Below are 5425 nucleotides of genomic sequence, written 5' to 3'. Positions count from 1 at the left end.
TGATGCAGGAAGTTTGACCCCTTTCCAGATAGGTCATACTTATGTCATTCATAGAGATTTTCATGACTTGAGAGTGATGACTGAAGACTTTATCTGGTTTCTGAATTGGCCCAAACTTTTGTTGGATATCTGCATCTATCTTTCTCCGTTTTTCTTTTATTTCCTTCACTAAAGCTGTGATATCAAGCATCTTGGGATTTGATTTCAACTCAAGCTTTTCAGCTTCTCTTTAGATTAGATCAATGCTATCCAACACTGGTGGCTTTGTGAAAGCAATTTTTGGCACAATCACTTTGCTGACTTGTATGTTTAGTTGTAGCTCCCCTTACTTGAGCCTTTGCCTTTCTCCTCCTCACTTGAGCTTTTCTACCCCTTTTTGTTAGCATCAAGTTGTTAAGTGGAGGGGAGTTGGGTAGCCACTAGTTGTTGTAGTAGTTGAGTTTACTGAGCTTGATGTAGATGTATAGCTGTTAAAGAAGCTTCCATTAATGTCATTCTGGTATCCAAGGAATCTATCTTTGTGGCAAGATCATAATTCTTCCTGAGTTGTCTCTTAATGTCAAGCATTGTAGCTTCTGGAAGTTTAGAATCCAACCTTTCAGAAATGTCCCTTTTTATTTGATCAATTTCACCTTTGATAGAGGTGACATCCTGAGTATGTTAAAAACCTTGGATTTGTTGTAATTGAAGAGAAGCAAGGTGTGCTTGAAGGAGCTTCTTGGTGCTGGCATTTGTTATGGATTGAAGAGCAGAGTGTGTCTGACTTATAAGTTGAATTAGGGTAGTCTTGAAATAGTGTTCATCACACTGTTTTGAAAATGCTCAAGATGGCATACCAGATCTGGAACTAGGGCCTACTTCTCCCCTATGTCCAGTGACCCCTCTTCACTTGCATCACCAAAGAAATCAACAGATTCCCCAATCCCATAGTCAACATCATCATCAGCTCTAGGTGGCATAGCTGTGATGGCATCCTTAGCTCTCTGCATTGACTGGGTGGTATGCACCAAGTTCAGTATCCTTTTTGCATCTTCATTGCCCTGTCCAGCCAAAATTTGATATGCTGGAACAGGATGAGTAAATGCCTCAGCATCCAAAGAGATGGAACTTATAACAGCTTGAGGATGCTGAGATAGTCTCTCAATGTCTGCATCATTGGCATTCATTGACTCACTAGCAATGATATCCAGCCTTATCCCTCATGTACCTACATTTCTCCCATTTTCTCTCTCTTTTTGCATCAAGGGCTCCCCTTGGCTCCCCACCTTCACACCCTCACCTTTACCATCTAAGGTGGGACTCCTCTCACACACTTTTTCCAGTCTTGAAGAAATGGACTGCATCTGTTCACTCTTCTTCTCTCCTTTTTTCCTGGGAGCAACCCAGACTCTCACTCAATTCACTCCCTTCCCTCAGTCCTAAGAGTGATTGCACTACTACTAAGTCCTCTACACTTGTAAGAATTGATGAAATTTAAAGTCGTTTAGAGACACCCGACGGATGATGAATATCCATCGGGTTGGTAGTATGGTTATCCGACGGATGACTACTGTCAGGCTTATCCTTCGGGATACAATCACTACTCGACGGATGATGAATATCCATCGGGATAGAAGAAATAATTGAGTTTGGAGTGGAGACTATTGTAGACTTTGTGCAGATTGATGAGAGTTTAGGCACAGAGGTCTCAACAGCCTTAAAAAATGGTAAATAAGCCAACAAATCATCTAAAAGATGATGCTCACTTACTTGGATTTTTGGCTTCTCCAAGAGAGTAAAAGATGGAGAATTTGGAAGTGATGTATTAATCATCTCAACATCCAGTGAGTGTGTGGGAGAATTTGGTGTATCAGGTGCTTCAATTATGAGATATTTTGGCTGTGACTCCACATTTATTGGAGCCACATCAACCTGACTTTGAGAAGGTGCAGTGACTGGGTCTTTTACAACAGTTTGCACATTATGTGAGCCCTGTGCATCCCCAAGGGTTTTTTATCTTTTCTTTCTAGCATAGGTTTGTGGTGAGCTAGTGTCCCTACCCCTCTTGGCCTGTGCTCCTAGTTGGGAGCTTGTTTCAATGGTAACATCCATTTGGGAGGATGGAACCAGTAATGAGCTAATATCCTCATTAACAACCACAGTTTATTGGGAAACTGTGGTGTGGCTAGGTTTGGGTACACTCTTCTCACCAGCCTTATCCTTAGGGCTTCTTTGATTTTCACCCTGTCCCTCACCTTTCTTACCCTCCTTCACACTTCCCTCTTTAGGTTTAGTAGATTTTACAACTGAATTCTTTTGAAAGAAATCAGAGGGGGCTTTCTTAGCTTTGGGTTTAGAAACTTTTGTTGGTTTGGTAGTTTGGGTAGGCATCTATTTGGTCATTGGCACAAATACCATAGCTACACTAGAAGGCAAAGAAATGTGTGAGGTTGGAAGAGTAGAGACAGTAGAATTTACCTGACTTACCTGAGGTCCCTCCATTACTGGAAAGTAGTACAAGGGCACCTCCTTGTGATGATTTGCTCTATTTAAATCTGCAATAATCCTTCTTTCTTGAACCCAACAATTCAGCTTGTTGGTTTGGTTCTCAATCATAATATTCTCAATAAGATGGTTAGCAAGCATCATAAAGAATCTAGCATAATAGACACTTCTACCTCTCTTATTAAGTTCTCCTAACTTAAAACCTAACTCAAACAAAACCAAGTCACTGAAATTGAAATACTTATCAGTAACTAGCATGTAAAGCATGTTAAGCATAGATATATTGATAGAATCAAAGTTGCTAATCTTACCAGAAAACACTTTAGTTACTACATCACACAGATAACTCCATTCCTTCCTAAGACCCAACCTTCTAATTTCACTTAACTTAGAAGTGGTGAGTGCATAGCCCATAGAACTAAGCACGTTAACAATGTCAGTGTCTGTGTGTGGAGCAGTTACAGTATTATTAGGAAATCTAAAGCATGCTTTGATGATATCACTGTTTATGCAAAACTGTTTACCTTTTAGAGTAAAAGTGATGGTCTTGTCTGTTGAGTTGTACACTGCAGTTGTCCACATCTCCTCTATAACCTCACAGTAAATGGCGGGTGATTCCATCATGACATAGTTGAGTTTGCAGTTCTTCACAAAATCCATCATTTTGTGATAGTCACCAGATTGTTGAATCTCCTTGTTTACCAAAGCTGAGAAGTTGTTTTTCTCATAGATGTAACCGGTTTGAGACATGATTTTCACTACAGGCGCCATTGTTAAAGATTTGGAAGTTTACAGAGAGAATTTGCTTTTGAGAAGAGAGAAGTTAGAGCAATTGAATATTGAGAATGATAAAAGAAAAGAATGAAAACGAATTTAGCTTTTATACTATCTCAGAGATAAACTAATAAAAATAATAAAGTGAAATAAAGGACCAATAAAAATTGCCCAAAATAGCCGTTTAAAAATAAATAAACTGTAAAAATTCCGTCACTTATCCGTCATGTCATGCTTACAAACTGTAAGTATACTCGATGGATAATGTTCAGAGAATTAAGGGCTAGGATTGAGATAATTCGACGGATGAAGATAAATCAGTTATCCGTCGAGTTATAAAATATTCCACAAAAATAATTGATTTTTATTGAAAAATAGTATTCCGACGGATGATCAAACTCGATGGATAATGGTCATCCGTCGGGATGTAAATTTTGACTTAGCCAAAATTTCATCCAAAATAGAAAAGTCAATTAAATTTTTGGCTGCATAGCAACTTGCAAAATATCTGAAATGATTCAAGAATAATTAAGCATACCTAACTCACTTACCAACCTTGAAAAGGTGGATTCATCAAGTGGCTTGGTAAATATATCTGCAAGTTGCTTTTCACTTGGAACAAAATGCAGTTCTACAGTACCATTTATCACATGTTCCCTTATGAAGTGGTACTTGATGTCTATGTGCTTTGTTCTTGAATGTTGTACTGGATTTTCAGTGATTGCAATTGCACTTGTGTTATCACAGAAAATAGGAATCCTATCCACTTGTAGACCATAGTCCAATAATTGGTTTTTCATCCATAAAATCGGTGCACAACAACTACCAGCAGCAATTTATTCAGCTTCAGCAGTAGAAGTAGAAACTGAATTTTGCTTTTTACTGAACCAGGACACAAGCTTGTTTCCTAGAAATTGACAGGTTCCTGTTGTACTTTTTCTGTCTATTTTACAACCTACATAATCTGCATCTGAAGAACCAGTTAGATCAAAACTAGAATCTGTAGGGTACCAAATGCCAAGTTTTGGTGTTCCCTTGAGATATCTGAAGATTCTCTTAATAGCTACTAAATGAGATTCTCTAGGATCAGCCTGAAATCTAGCACAAAGACAAGTAGAAAATATTATATCTGGTCTACTAGCTGTTAAGTACAAAAGTGAACCAACCATGCCCCTATAACTTGAAATATCCACAGACTTTTCAGTAGTGTTTAATTCAAGTTTAGTTGCAGTGGCCATGAGAGTTTTTGCAGATGTGCAATTCATTAGATCAAACTTCTTTAAAAGATCATGAATGTATTTAGTTTGACTAATGAATATTCCATCACTAACTTGCTTAACTTGCAAACCAAGAAAGTAAGTTAGTTCTCCCATCATGCTCATTTCATACTTACTTTGAATCAATTTGGCAAACTTTTTGCAAAGTTTTTCATCTGTAGAGCCAAATATAATATCATCTACATAAATTTGAACAAGTATACTAGAGCCATTAACATTTCTAAAGAATAAAGTTTTATCAACGATACCTCTTGTGAAGTGATTTTCCAAAAGAAACTTTGATAAAGTATCATACCAGGCTCCAGGTGCTTGCTTCAGTCCATAAAGTGCTTTCAAAAGATAGTAGACATGATTTGGGAAATTTGGATCTTCATAACCAGGATGCTGACTAACATAGACTTCCTCCTCCAAATCTCCATTCAGAAATGCACTTTTGATATCCATTTGATAGACTTTGAAATTGGCATGAGTTGCATATGCTAAGAAAATTCTGGTGGCTTCAAGTCTTGCCACAGGAGCAAAAGTTTCATCAAAATCTATTCCTTATTGTTGACAATAGCCTTTAGCAACCAATCTAGCTTTGTTTCTGAACACTATGCCATTTTCATCCATCTTGTTTCTGAATACCCATTTGGTGTCAATTGGATTCTTTCCTTCAGGCTTGGGTACCATCTTACATACCTTATTCCTTTCAAATTGGTTTAGCTCCTCCTGCATAGCTAAAATCCAATCAGGATCCAACAAAGCTTCTTCTACCTTCTTTGGTTTTTCCTTAGATAGGAAGCTGATATATAGACATTCTTCTTGAGTTGCTCTCCTTGTTTGAACCCTAGAAGACACATCACCAATGATGAGCTCAAAGGGATGATCTTTTGTCCATTTCCTTTATT

Source organism: Apium graveolens, chromosome 2 (assembly GCF_009905375.1).
Source record: "Apium graveolens cultivar Ventura chromosome 2, ASM990537v1, whole genome shotgun sequence".
Lineage (NCBI taxonomy): Eukaryota > Viridiplantae > Streptophyta > Magnoliopsida > Apiales > Apiaceae > Apium > Apium graveolens.
The sequence above is the reverse complement of the archived record's forward strand: the minus strand, read 5'-3'. Positions refer to the sequence as shown.